The 16562-nt window shown below is 29.9% G+C and overlaps 1 pseudogene; it reads right to left on the minus strand.

The window, feature by feature from the left end:
* Nucleotides 1–16562, minus strand: part of LOC120155236 — a 50043-nt pseudogene that overhangs the window by 22840 nt on the left and 10641 nt on the right.

The raw sequence follows: 16562 nt of genomic DNA on the forward strand, positions 1-16562 counted from the left end.
GTTCTGTCCATATGATAAATAATCAAAATTAATCTCCCACATCAATTTCAATTACAAAATGTCGTAACCGGTTTTCGCCCGGGTACGAAATTTTTACTTGGCGGGAAAAGTGATGTGTCAATAAATGGTTTTTTAAAAATGTTTTGGGAGTCGCCATCAGCCTTTTGGATCAGGTAGGTCGAATACCTAAAAATTATCTTTTAAAAGAGTTTTTAAGAAAACATCAGTTAAAAGATAAACTGGTCTGCGTTTTAACCAAAAATTCGTTCTTTTTAATAATAAAAAAGGATTCGTGGTCGATTACGTTTGGGGAAGGATTAACACCCCCACAATGCCCAAAATTAGTACTTATTAATTATAAATTGTCTCTATTATTAGAAATTTAAATATTCAAAGATGTATTTAATTTATAATTCTGTTATTTCAAAATAATTTTATTTTTATAAATAAGATATTATTTATTTAGAAATACCAGAAAAAGTCTTCTAGGTGCTTTAAGACAGCTCTTTTCGTAGTATTAAAAAAATTAATAAAACATTTATCTAAAAATAAAAAAATAGATTAATATATATAATTTATAAAAGTAAAATATTTATTTATTTAAAAATATCAGAAAATGAACATCTAGTTGCTTTAAGACTGTCATTTCTTAATATTGAAAATAAATATATAAAATATTATTTTTTAAATGTAATTTATAAAATTAAATTTACAAATAGGATTTTAATAAAAAACAAATAAAATAAATAAATGAATATGACTAATAATAATAACAATAATGATTAAAGTTATAATTTAAACATATTGAAATTGAAATGATAATAATAAAATAAATTGCAATTAAACATATAAATAAATAAACAATGACAAAAAAGAAAACTAAAATTATAGGATTAAAATATAAGATATATGACAAAATGAAAATTATATAAAAAAAATAGTGACAAATATATAAATATAAAACCTAAAGATCCTAATTTGAATTATTAAAAAAGATATGTACTAATAGTGTAATTTAGCCTCAATATTAATTATTCAGGTTAAAATAAATTTATTAAAATTACCAGGGACTAAATAAAGTATTACCATAAATATGTAAATATAATAATAGTGACTAAATTATAAATTAAATAAAATTATAAAGCCGAATTGAAATAATTAGAAGTTGACTTTAGTGACTGAAATAGAAAGTTACAAAACTAGGATGGCTACACGCGTGATTCTTCCCAGTTGGAAATTACATAGAAGTCACTCCCTAAAACGACGTAGTTTTGAGGAGGGTATAAATAGACCTTAAATAGCCTAAAATTCACAAAATTCCTCATTTCTTCATTCTGCGAGAGAAGCTCTCACTTCTCTCTAAACTTAGCCATCGGTCGGCCATCGTCGGTCACCGGCCGGTTACCATCGGTTACTATTCCAATCACCGCCGATCACTATTCCAACCACCGATCACTATTCACGGTGGTCGAAAAATATAAAAATACCCCCAAATCGTAGATCGAAACACCTTAAAGCCGAATCCGACCTCTGTTTTTCCTAAAAACTCCTAGAATTATGGAAGTTTTGCGACTCGAGGCATAGAGTATTTAACATTTATAAGTATCACAATGATCCCAACACGTTTTCCAATCCCATCACAGGAAATACAAGATACCATAAAACTAGACGGAGAAATCTTATTTGAATCCTGTAATAGTTTCAGGAATGATTAAAAAGTTGAGGCACCTAATATGCACACAGACACACACAATGACAATGATGGAAGAATCTCACCTCAACTCCCCCATTTTCCTTTAAGGACTGAGACACCAAGGCAATTCCTTTAGCTGTAGCTTGGGCTCTAGCAAGGATGGCCTCAGCTTCACCTGATAAATGCATTTGTAAATAAGGAAATTTTGAAGACACTAAGAGAATAATCAAAAGGGACAAGGACAATAAAAATATTGTTACTTGATCAGTTTGTTCTGTCCATATGATAAATAATCAAAATTAATCTCCCACATCAATTTCAATTACAAAATGTCGTAACCGGTTTTCGCCCGGGTACGAAATTTTACTTGGCGGGAAAAGTGATGTGTGAATAAATGGTTTTTAAAAATGTTTTGGGAGTCGCCATCGGCCTTTTGGATCAGGTAGGTCGAATACCTAAAAATTATCTTTTAAAAGAGTTTTTAAGAAAACATCAGTTAAAAGATAAACTGGTGTGCGTTTTAACCAAAAATTCGTTCTTTTTAATAATAAAAAAAGATTCGTGGTCGATTACGTTTGGGGAAGGATTAACACACCCACAATGCCCAAAATTAGTACTTATTAATTATAAATTGTCTCTATTATTAGAAATTTAAATATTCAAAGATGTATTTAATTTATAATTCTGTTATTTCAAAATAATTTTATTTTTATAAATAAGATATTTATTTATTTAGAAATACCAGAAAAAGACTTCTAGGTGCTTTAAGACAGCTCTTTTCGTAGTATTAAAAAAATTAATAAAACATTTATCTAAAAATAAAAAAAATAGATTAATATATATAATTTATAAAAGTAAAATATTTATTTATTTAAAAATATCAGAAAATGGACATCTAGTTGCTTTAAGACTGTCTTTTCTTAATATTGAAAAATAAATATATATTAAAATATTATTTTTTAAAAGTAATTTATAAAATTAAATTTACAAATAGGATTTTAATAAAAAACAAATAAAATAAATAAATGAATATGACTAAATAATAATAATAACAATAATGATTAAAGTAATAATTTAAACATATTGAAATTGAAATGATAATAATATAAATTAAATTGCTATTAAACATATAAATAAATAAAACAATGACAAAAAAAGAAAACTAAAATTATAGGATTAAAATATAAGATATAAATTAATAGACAAAATGAAAATTATATAAAAAATAGTGACAAATATATAAAATATAAAACCTAAAGATCCTAATTTGAATTATTAAAAAAGATATGTACTAAGAGTGTAATTTAGCCTCAATATTAATTATTCGGGTTAAAATAAATTTTATTAAAATTACCAGGGACTAAATAAAGTATTTACCATGAATATGTAAGTATAATAATAGTGACTAAATTATAAATAAAATAAAATTATAAAGCCGAATTGAAATAATTAGAAGTTGATTTTAGTGACTGAAATAGAAAGTTACAAAACTAGGATGGCTACACGCGTGATTCTTCCTAGTTCGAAATTACATAGAAGTCCCTCCCTAAAACGATGTAGTTTTGAGGAGGGTATAAATAGACCTTAAATAGCCTAAATTTCACAAAATTCCTCATTTCTTCATTTTGCGAGAGAAGCTCTCACTTCTCTCTAAACTTAGCCATCGGTCGGCCATCGTCGGTCACCGGCCGGTTACCACCGGTTACTATTCCGATCACCGCCGATCACTATTCCAACCACCGATCACTATTCACAGTGGTCGAAAAATATAAAAATACCCCCAAATCGTAGATCGAAAACACCCAAAAGCTGAATCCGACCTCCGTTTTTCCTAAAAACTCCTAGAATTATGGAAGTTTTGCGACTCTTAGGCATAGAGTATTTAACATTTATAAGTATCACAATGATCCCAACACGTTTTCCAATCCCATCACAGGAAATACAAGATACCATAAAACTAGACGGAGAAATCTTATTTGAATCCTGTAATAGTTTCATGAATGATTAAAAAGTTGAGGCACCTAATATGCACACAGACACACACAATGACAATGATGGAAGAATCTCACCTCAACTCCCCCATTTTCCTTTAAGGACTGAGACACCAAGGCAATTCCTTTAGCTGTAGCTTGGGCTCTAGCAAGGATGGCCTCAGCTTCACCTGATAAATGCATTTGTAAAGAAGGAAATTTTGAAGACACTAAGAGAATAATAAAAAGGGACAAGGACAATAAAAAAATTGTTACTTGATCAGTTTGTTCTGTCCATATGATAAATAATCAAAATTAATCTCCCACATCAATTTCAATTACAAAATGTCGTAACCAGTTTTCGCCCGGGTACGAAATTTTTACTTGGCGGGAAAAGTGATGTGTCAATAAATGGTTTTTTAAAAATGTTTTGGGAGTCGCCATCAGCCTTTTGGATCAGGTAGGTCGAATACCTAAAAATTATCTTTTAAAAGAGTTTTTAAGAAAACATCAGTTAAAAGATAAACTGGTGTGCGTTTTAACCAAAAATTCGTTCTTTTTAATAATAAAAAAAGATTCGTGGTCGATTACGTTTGGGAAAGGATTAACACACCCACAATGCCCAAAATTAGTACTTATTAATTATAAATTGTCTCTATTATTAGAAATTTAAATATTCAAAGATGTATTTAATTTATAATTCTGTTATTTCAAAATAATTTTATTTTTATAAATAAGATATTTATTTATTTAGAAATACCAGAAAAAGACTTCTAGGTGCTTTAAGACAACTCTTTTCGTAGTATTAAAAAAATTAATAAAACATTTATCTAAAAATAAAAAAATAGATTAATATATATAATTTATAAAAGTAAAATATTTATTTATTTAAAAATATCAGAAAATGAACATCTAGTTGCTTTAAGACTGTCTTTTCTTAATATTGAAAAATAAATATATATTAAAATATTATTTTTTAAAAGTAATTTATAAAATTAAATTTACAAATAGGATTTTAATAAAAAACAAATAAAATAAATAAATGAATATGACTAAATAATAATAATAACAATAATGATTAAAGTAATAATTTAAACATATTGAAATTGAAATGATAATAATATAAATTAAATTGCTATTAAACATATAAATAAATAAAACAATGACAAAAAAAGAAAACTAAAATTATAGGATTAAAATATAAGATATATAAATTAATAGACAAAATGAAAATTATATAAAAAAATAGTGACAAATATATAAAATATAAAACCTAAAGATCCTAATTTGAATTATTAAAAAAGATATGTACTAAGAGTGTAATTTAGCCTCAATATTAATTATTCGGGTTAAAATAAATTTTATTAAAATTACCAGGGACTAAATAAAGTATTTACCATGAATATGTAAGTATAATAATAGTGACTAAATTATAAATAAAATAAAATTATAAAGCCGAATTGAAATAATTAGAAGTTGATTTTAGTGACTGAAATAGAAAGTTACAAAACTAGGATGGCTACACGCGTGATTCTTCCCAGTTCGAAATTACATAGAAGTCCCTCCCTAAAACGATGTAGTTTTGAGGAGGGTATAAATAGACCTTAAATAGCCTAAATTTCACAAAATTCCTCATTTCTTCATTTTGCGAGAGAAGCTCTCACTTCTCTCTAAACTTAGCCATCGGTCGGCCATCGTCGGTCACCAGCCAGTTACCGTCGGTTACTATTCCGATCACCGCCGATCACTATTCCAGCCACCGATCACTATTCACGGTGGTCGAAAAATATAAAAATACCCCCAAATCGTAGATCGAAACACCCAAAAGCTGAATCCGACCTCCGTTTTTCCTAAAAACTCCTAGAATTATGGAAGTTTTGCGACTCTTAGGCATAGAGTATTTAACATTTATAAGTATCACAATGATCCCAACACGTTTTCCAATCCCATCACAGGAAATACAAGATACCATAAAAGTAGACGGAGAAATCTGATTTGAATCCTATAATAGTTTCAGAAATGATTAAAAAGTTGAGGCACCTAATATGCACACAGACACACACAATGACAATGATGGAAGAATCTCACCTCAACTCCCCCATTTTCCTTTAAGGACTGAGACACCAAGGCAATTCCTTTAGCTGTAGCTTGGGCTCTAGCAAGGATGGCCTCAGCTTCACCTGATAAATGCATTTGTAAAGAAGGAAATTTTGAAGACACTAAGAGAATAATCAAAAGGGACAAGGACAATAAAAATATTGTTACTTGATCAGTTTGTTCTGTCCATATGATAAATAATCAAAATTAATCTCCCACATCAATTTCAATTACAAAATGTCGTAACCAGTTTTCGCCCGGGTACGAAATTTTTACTTGGCGGGAAAAGTGATGTGTCAATAAATGGTTTTTTAAAAATGTTTTGGGAGTCGCCATCAGCCTTTTGGATCAGGTAGGTCGAATACCTAAAAATTATCTTTTAAAAGAGTTTTTAAGAAAACATCAGTTAAAAGATAAACTGGTCTGCGTTTTAACCAAAAATTCGTTCTTTTTAATAATAAAAAAGGATTCGTGGTCGATTACGTTTGGGGAAGGATTAACACCCCCACAATGCCCAAAATTAGTACTTATTAATTATAAATTGTCTCTATTATTAGAAATTTAAATATTCAAAGATGTATTTAATTTATAATTCTGTTATTTCAAAATAATTTTATTTTTATAAATAAGATATTTATTTATTTAGAAATACCAGAAAAAGTCTTCTAGGTGCTTTAAGACAGCTCTTTTCGTAGTATTAAAAAAATTAATAAAACATTTATCTAAAAATAAAAAAATAGATTAATATATATAATTTATAAAAGTAAAATATTTATTTATTTAAAAATATCAGAAAATGAACATCTAGTTGCTTTAAGACTGTCATTTCTTAATATTGAAAAATAAATATATATTAAAATATTATTTTTTAAATGTAATTTATAAAATTAAATTTACAAATAGGATTTTAATAAAAAAACAAATAAAATAAATAAATGAATATGACTAAATAATAATAATAACAATAATGATTAAAGTTATAATTTAAACATATTGAAATTGAAATGATAATAATATAAAATAAATTGCAATTAAACATATAAATAAATAAAACAATGACAAAAATAAGAAAACTAAAATTATAGGATTAAAATATAAGATATATAAATTAATAGACAAAATGAAAATTATATAAAAAAAATAGTGACAAATATATAAAATATAAAACCTAAAGATCCTAATTTGAATTATTAAAAAAGATATGTACTAATAGTGTAATTTAGCCTCAATATTAATTATTCGGGTTAAAATAAATTTTATTACAATTACCAGGGACTAAATAAAGTATTTACCATAAATATATAAGTATAATAATTGTGACTAAATTATAAATTAAATAAAATTATAAAGCCGAATTGAAATAATTAGAAGTTGACTTTAGTGACTGAAATAGAAAGTTACAAAACTAGGATGGCTACACGCGTGATTCTTCCCAGTTGGAAATTGCATAGAAGTCCCTCCCTAAAACGACGTAGTTTTGAGAAGGGTATAAATAGACCTTAAATAGCCTAAAATTCACAAAATTCCTCATTTCTTCATTCTGCGAGAGAAGCTCTCACTTCTCTCTAAACTTAGCCATCGGTCGGCCATCGCCGGTCACCGGTCGGTTACTGCCAGTTACTATTCCGACCACCACCGATCACTATTCACGGTGGTCAAAAAATATAAAAATACCCCCAAATCGTAGATCGAAACACCCTAAAGCCGAATCCGACCTCCGTTTTTCCTAAAAACTCTTAGAATTATGGAAGTTTTGCGACTCTTAGACATAGAGTATTTAACATTTATAAGGATCACAATGATCCCAACACGTTTTCCAATCCCATCACAGGAAATACAAGATACCATAAAAGTAGACGGAGAAATCTGATTTGAATCCTATAATAGTTTCAGAAATGATTAAAAAGTTGAGGCACCTAATATGCACACAGACACACACAATGACAATGATGGAAGAATCTCACCTCAACTCCCCCATTTTCCTTTAAGGACTGAGACACCAAGGCAATTCCTTTAGCTGTAGCTTGGGCTCTAGCAAGGATGGCCTCAGCTTCACCTGATAAATGCATTTGTAAAGAAGGAAATTTTGAAGACACTAAGAGAATAATCAAAAGGGACAAGGACAATAAAAAAATTGTTACTTGATCAGTTTGTTCTGTCCATATGATAAATAATCAAAATTAATCTCCCACATCAATTTCAATTACAAAATGTCGTAACCGGTTTTCGTCCGGGTACGAAATTTTTACTTGGCGGGAAAAGTGATGTGTGAATAAATGGTTTTTTAAAAATGTTTTGGGAGTCGCCATCGGCCTTTTGGATCAGGTAGGTCGAATATCTAACAATTATCTTTTAAAAGAGTTTTTAAGAAAACATCAGTTAAAAGATAAACTGGTCTGCGTTTTAACCAAAAATTCGTTCTTTTTAATAATAAAAAAGGATTCGTGGTCGATTACGTTTGGGGAGGATTAACACCCCCACAATGCTCAAAATTAGTACTTATTAATTATAAATTGTCTCTATTATTAGAAATTTAAATATTCAAAGATGTATTTAATTTATAATTCTGTTATTTCAAAATAATTTTATTTTTATAAAGAAGATATTTATTTATTTAGAAATACCAGAAAAAGAATTCTAGGTGTTTAAGATAACTCTTTTCGTAGTATTAAAAAAATTAATAAAACATTTATCTAAAAATAAAAAAATAGATTAATATATATAATTTATAAAAGTAAAATATTTATTTATTTAAAAATATCAGAAAATGGACATCTAGTTGCTTTAAGACTGTCATTTCTTAATATTGAAAAATAAATATATATTAAAATATTATTTTTTAAAAGTAATTTATAAAATTAAATTTACAAATAGGATTTTAATAAAAAAAATAAAATAAATAAATGAATATGACTAAATAATAATAATAACAACAATGATTAAAGTAATAATTTAAACATATTAAAATTGAAATGATAATAATATAAATTAAATTGCAATTAAACTTATAAATAAATAAAACAATGACAAAAAAAAGAAAACTAAAATTATAGGATTAAAATATAAGATATAAAAATTAATAGACAAAATGAAAATTATATAAAAAAACAGTGACAAATATATAAAATATAAAACCTAAAGATCCTAATTTGAATTATTAAAAAAGATATGTACTAGGAGTGTAATTTAGCCTCAATATTAATTATTCGGGTTAAAATAAATTTTATTACAATTACCAGGGACTAAATAAAGTATTTACCATAAATATATAAGTATAATAATTGTGACTAAATTATAAATTAAATAAAATTATAAAGCCGAATTGAAATAATTAGAAGTTGATTTTAGTGACTGAAATAGAAAGTTACAAAACTAGGATGGCTACACGCGTGATTCTTCCCAGTTGGAAATTGCATAGAAGTCCCTCCCTAAAACGACGTAGTTTTGAGAAGGGTATAAATAGACCTTAAATAGCCTAAAATTCACAAAATTCCTCATTTCTTCATTTTGCGAGAGAAGCTCTCACTTCTCTCTAAACTTAGCCATCGGTCGGCCATCGCCGGTCACCGGTCGGTTACTGCCAGTTACTATTCCGACCACCACCGATCACTATTCACGGTGGTCAAAAAATATAAAAATACCCCCAAATCGTAGATCGAAACACCCTAAAGCCGAATCCGACCTCCGTTTTTCCTAAAAACTCCTAGAATTATGGAAGTTTTGCCACTCTTAGGCATAGAGTATTTAACATTTATAAGTATCACAATGATCCCAACACGTTTTCCAATCCCATCACAGGAAATACAAGATACCATAAAAGTAGACGGAGAAATCTTATTTGAATCCTGTAATAGTTTCAGGAATGATTAAAAAGTTGAGGCACCTAATATGCACACATGCACACACAATGACAATGATGGAAGAATCTCAACTCAACTCCCCCATTTTCCTTTAAGGACTGAGACACCAAGGCAATTCCTTTAGCTGTAGCTTGGGCTCTAGCAAGGATGGCCTCAGCTTCACCTGATAAATGCATTTGTAAAGAAGGAAATTTTGAAGACACTAAGAGAATAATCAAAAGGGACAAGGACAATAAAAAAAAATTTTACTTGATCAGTTTGTTCTGTCCATATGATAAATAATCAAAATTAATCTCCCACATCAATTTCAATTACAAAATGTCGTAACCGGTTTTCGCCCGGGTACGAAATTTTTACTTGGCGGGAAAAGTGATGTGTGAATAAATGGATTTTTAAAAATGTTTTGGGAGTCGCCATCGGCCTTTTGGATCAGGCAGGTCAAATACCTAAAAATTATATTTTAAAAGAGTTTTTAAGAAAACATCAGTTAAAAGATAAACTGGTATGTGTTTTAACCAAAAATTCATTCTTTTTAATAATAAAAAAGGATTCGTGGTCGATTACGTTTGGGGAAGGATTAACACCCGCACAATGCTCAAAATTAGTACTTATTAATTATAAATTGTCTCTATTATTAGAAATTTAAATATTCAAATATGTATTTAATTTATAATTCTGTTATTTCAAAATAATTTTATTTTTATAAATAAAATATTTATTTATTTAGAAATTCCAAAAAAAGACTTCTAGGTACTTTAAGACAACTCTTTTCGTAGTATTAAAAAAATTAATAAAACATTTATCTAAAAATAAAAAAAAGATTAATATATATAATTTATAAAAGTAAAATATTTATTTATTTAAAAATATCAGAAAATGAACATCTAGTTGCTTTAAGACTGTCTTTTTTTAATATTGAAAAATAAATATATATTAAAATATTATTTTTTAAAAGTAATTTATAAAATTAAATTTACAAATAGGATTTTAATAAAAAAACAACTAAAATAAATAAATGAATATGACTAAATAATAATAATAACAATAACGATTTAAGTAATAATTTAAACATATTGAAATTGAAATGATAATAATATAAATTAAATTGCAATTAAACATATAAATAAATAAAGCAATGAAAAAAAAAAGAAAACTAAAATTATAGGATTAAAATATAAGATATATAAATTAATAGACAAAATGAAAATTATATAAAAAAAACAGTGACAAATATATAAAATATAAAACCTAAAGATCCTAATTTGAATTATTAAAAAAGATATGTACTAACAGTGTAATTTAGCCTCAATATTAATTATTCGGGTTAAAATAAATTTTATTAAAATTACCAGGGACTAAATAAAGTATTTACCATAAATATGTAAGTATAATAATAGTGACTAAATTATAAATTAAATAAAATTATAAAGCCGAATTGAAATAATTAGAAGTTGATTTTAGTGACTGAAATAGAAAGTTACAAAACTAGGATGGCTACACGCGTGATTCTTCCCAGTTGGAAATTACATAGAAGTCCCTCCCTAAAACGATGTAGTTTTAAGTAGGGTATAAATAGACCTTAAATAGCCTAAAATTCACAAAATTCCTAAAATCTTCATTTTGTGAGAGAAACTCTCACTTCTCTCTAAACTTAGCCATCGGTCGGCCATCGCCGGTCACCGGCCGATAACTCCGGTTACTATTCCGACCACCGCCGATCACTATTCCAGGCACCGATCAGTATTCACGGTGGTCGAAAAATATAAAAATACCCCCAAATCGTAGATCGAAACACCCTAAAGCCGAATCCGACCTCCGTTTTTCCTAAAAACTCCTAGAATTTTCTAGATCTAAATTTATACCTTTGATATTTTGGTTTTCCGATGACCGTTGTAAGCTCTCTCCTTCCTTTTCCTTTCGGTTTTTTACTGCTGGTGGTAGATTGGTTCTATTGCTTCTTTCCTCTTTTTTTTCTTTTTCTTTGTATGTAAATCGAGTCCTTTTATAGGGCTCGTTGAGGTTCTTCTCAGTGGATCTATCATAGGAGGGTCCTTGGTGAGTCACCAGATTGCGATGTGTACGGCTCTCCTTGAGTCTTCTAGAGGCTTTGGTGGCGTGGATGTCATGGGAGCGACTGGTTGGGGAACATAACGGCAGAGTGGTTGAATGGAGGCGGCGGAGCAGATGGAAAGGTGAGGCGACGCCAAAATTATCACCCTAGGGTTTCAGCCAGATCCATTTTGGGCCATTAGATCTAGAGAGATCCAACGGATGAGATTGATGGCGACTGGAAATAGGGATGAAACCCTAGCTTCATCTAGATCGGGTCTGTTAGACTTCCTTTGTAATTTGGGCTCCGGGTTATTGTATTTGGCCTGATTTGTAATAAAATTATTTATTAAATAATAATATTAAAATAATAATAATAATAATATGAGACAAAAACTTAGTGTTCACAGCTGTCCCTTTTTGCTCATTCTTGTGTTAACAAGAATAGAGCAAAGACGAAAAAACAATAAGTTTTTGTCCAGTTGACTTTTCTTGATTAAGACGGAAATGTTGAATAAATTCTTCTTATTATGAACTTCTTCTTCTTTGGGACTAGTTCATCTCATTATGAACTCTTCCACTATGGATAACAATTTATCTCCTTCTGTGATGTAATCTAGCAAAAAGTTGAACAAATTCTTCTCATTATGAACTTCTTCTTCTTTTTCAAATGAGTTCTTCTCATTATGAACTCCTTCTGGAAATGTTGATCTCCGAAAGAGGGGTTGTTAGTTCGGCTTCATATGTGATGAATTAAGGCAAGATTGAACAAATTCTTCTCATTATGAACTTCTTCTCCTTCTTCAGATGAGTTCTTCTTATTATGAACTTTTTCTGGAAATGTTGATGCTGATATATCTCTTTTTGTGATAGAGTCATGCAAAAAGTTGAACAAATTCTTCTTATTATGAACTTATTCTTCCTCTTCAGATGAGTTCTTCTCATTATGGACACTTATGGAAATTTTAATGTTGATCTATCTCTTTCTTTGATAGAATCGAGTAAAAGGTTGAACAAATTCTTCTCATTATGAACTTCTTCTTCCTCTTCAGATGAGTTCTTCTCATTAAGAACACTTCTGGAAATTTTGATGTTGATCTATCTCTTTCTTTGATAGAATTGAGTAAAAGGTTAAACAAATTCTTCTCATTATGAACTTCTTTTTCCTCTTCAGATGAGTTCTTCTTATTATGAACTCTTCCGGAAATGTTGAACCATCGATTGATGAATTCAAGCAAAAGGTTGAACAAGTTCTTCTCATTATGAACTTCTTCTTCCTTCTTCATATGAGTTCTTCTCATTTTGAACACTTCTGGAAATGTTGGTGTTGATCTATCTCCTTTTGGGATAGAATCGAGCAAAAGGTTGAATAAGTTCTTCTCATTATGAACTTCTCATTCCTCTTCAGATGAGTTCTTCTCATTATGAACTTCCTCTGGAAATGTTGGTCCATCGAGTGATGGAAATTTCTGTTTTTAGTGAAACTGTCTCAAGCGAGACAAATCTTGTTTTAAGAAAAACAATCTCAAGTGAGATAAATTGTTGTTTCGAGTGAAACTGTCTCAAGCAAGATGCAGTTTGTTTTAAGAAAAACAATCTCAAGTGAGATAAATTACTATTTGAAAACATCCTGCACTGAAGGTCTTATGGAATAGCCCTGAGGTTTTATCATCTTGCACTGTAGGTCTTACAGATGACCCGGAGGCTTTAAAAACATCAAAAAGCTCCTAAAGGCTTTTTGAAAACATCATGCACTGTAGGTCTTATGGATGACCCGCTTTGAAAACATCATGCACTGAAGGGCTTACAGATGTGGGAAATAGTTTACTAAGTAAAAAACTATGAAAATCATTTTCTTACTATTCAACAATTTCATTTTTATAAAAGATTAAATGAGAAACTTTGGAAATCCTTTTCTTATTGAAATAATTTGTTGATTGAGTAACATGCCCAAAAATAATACTTCTTCTTTGAATTACGTCCATCTATTCTTCAGATGTTTGCGTGATTCCTGCATTTGAGGTTTTTAATTCTACCTTCTTGTAAGGTATTTTTCATCATGAATCTTCTTTTTCATACGAAAACCTATAAAACCTTATGTTTGAATGTAATTAAATGTAGCAATGTAATGCATTTTCTATTATGCAAATGAAGTAATTATGAATGCATGAATGTTTATGCAATCTTCATTTGACTTCAAAGTGGTGAACTCGGTCTTCCTTCACTTCATCATTTATTGTCAGGGTTACCTTTGGATATCAGTGTAGCAACCTATGCCATAAAGCTGAAGAACCATTTGATCAACTTGTATATTTGTGTCTCCTTTGTCTCATGAAAGTCTTTGAAGAAATTTATGGAACTCTTGTCGTAGTCAGAAATATGACCTTGATGCTCCATTATTGTCTTTGATAACATCGGCTTTCTTCATTTGGACTTGTGTAGAAATCCAATAAAGCGTTCATCTTTGAAAAGAGAATCTATCATCTTTAAAGAGTGTATATGTAGATATGTCTGACTCAGCAGGGATTAATTAGGGGAGTAAAGTCTGTTCTAATTTGACTTTTGAAACACATCACAAGGAGGATTTATCCTAATTCCTTTCATGTCTTCACATCTAATCAGATCTCGAACAAGGCAACTTGGACTATATCATGTCGAGATGCTTAACAACAACCTGTCGTTCAACCTTAGTTGGATCCACTAGTTTCTTGTTGTTAAAATTTCTGCTTCCCTACCGGGGAAAGAAATCTTCATCATATCTCACTTCTGACCTTGGGGTTGAAGAAGTCAAACTTTATTTCAGATCAATAAATGAAAACATCATAGGATAGCAACATTAGTTCATCACCATAATCACTGGTTCGTAAAACATATGACAATACATTCATCTTTTCTCGTGGCTTCTGCCCGGATTTTCGTAAAGCTTTTGACAACTCATTCATCATTTTCTATGGTTTCTGCACAGATTTCTGTTCAATGAAGCTCTTTGCACAATATTCAAAGCTTTTGTATGATGTCACAAGACCACTTGAGAAAAAAACTCAGTGGGAATAGAAGTGATATGTTGGTGTGTTTTATGACCAAAAAGTTGGTTAAATTCACAAAATATGTTAATGTTGAATTGAATAAGAGATACCAACCGATCTTGATATCATCTTGAGCAAGGCAAGTGTGATATTGATCACGTTTTCTTCCGTAATAAGCATTGTAGGAAGTAGAAACACATCAACTATAGAATCCATGTATAGAAGGAAGTTCATGGAATTCTTGTTGTTGTAGATGAAACGCACATGATAAACCAAATAGATGAAAACTCAGTTCATCCTGACTGGCAATGATAACCCCAGTAACAACGGGAAAGGGCAATATACGTAAGCTGAGCCTTTTTATTCAATGTCATCAAGTAAGTGAAATTGATGTGAAAAATGACTTTGTAACCTCAACAACATGATTGAAACTAACTGCCAGGAATCTCAAAGAAATATTTCCAATCATCACCGACACACAGAATACAGAATTCAAAGCCGAGATTTTGAGGAACTGAACCCTAGATCGAATGGTCTGCCTGAGGACCATCTTTATTCATGCAATCGTGATGTAGCTTAACAAATAGCACGTTGTCATGTGACACATGGTTAAGAAGATTGGGTATTTGAAACCATACTTGTTGAGTAAATATTTGTTCAACATCAGGACCCTAATACAACTGTTTGATGAATGAAGCAATTATGTATAGTCAGCTCGACTGCCATTGCTTCTCCATTTTCATTCTTCATACTTTTCTGTCTCATTGGAAATATTTGCTCAAGTCAATGATCTTGACTCATGATGATATGGGCCTTCAGCATGCCCCAAGATTTGCTGATATGAATGTTCAAAATACATCAACACTCCTTATTTTAATTGAAATGGGGATTTCACCATGCCCCAGCATTGACTAATACAAACGTTCAAAATGTGTCAATATTCCTGATTATGATTGAAATGGGCTTTCAGCATGCTCCATCATTTGCTTCTTGTTAATCTGAACCTCCAAAAATGCCCAAATATTCTATTGCCATGAGCTTTCAAAATGTCCCAACATTTTATTTATGGTTGAAATGGATCTGTCTGAATTGGGCCTTCGAAATGCCCCCAACCTTCTACTTCAGATTCACTTTCAATGTTTGTTTGATTTCAATATTATGATCCCCATGAGTTTCAATTTTGACAATGCATTGTTGTGGGTACTTACAGCTTTGTTCGTGCCTCAAATCTGTTTATCTTGAATACTCTCATTCTGGTGTCATTAAACAGCAGTTGTAAAGTAATTTGAGGAATTTTCTTCATGTTGTCACAAACTTAAGAAATACTCAATCATTCTGACGGAAATGTATGAGATATGTGTCTCTTCTGAATGATGTGCCCATTTTTTGGATCTAGAGGGATCTAGTCGGACAGAGTGGTATAATCACTTGGTAATTCATTCCAGACTGACACAGTGAACCTTGTTTTCAGTAAGGCTATTTCTGGAATATACTTTTCTGTGGGAGAGAAACCAATTTATGTGAACAATAATCTTACTTTGATGCAATAGCAATACTATATATACAGTGGTACAGGTTCTTGAAAAGTCCACACTCATACAACATGTTGATTCTGTTAACTACTCATCTGATTATGAAGCAATCTTTCAGGATGATTTCATAGATATTGATAGTTCTTCTGATACCGAAGAAATCCTGAATTCTTATTCTGAAGAGGAGAATAAACTGTTATACTTGCCGAAAATGGGGTACTCAAAGGCTGAGGCTTCAATAGCCATAGAGAGATGTGGCCTGGATTCATCAATTCCAGAGTTGACAGATTTTATATGTGCTACTCAAATGGCTAAGGCTGCTGACGTACTTCTTC

Source organism: Hibiscus syriacus, unplaced genomic scaffold (genome assembly GCF_006381635.1).
Source record: "Hibiscus syriacus cultivar Baekdansim isolate YM2019G1 unplaced genomic scaffold, ASM638163v2 tig00111166_pilon, whole genome shotgun sequence".
NCBI lineage: Eukaryota > Viridiplantae > Streptophyta > Magnoliopsida > Malvales > Malvaceae > Hibiscus > Hibiscus syriacus.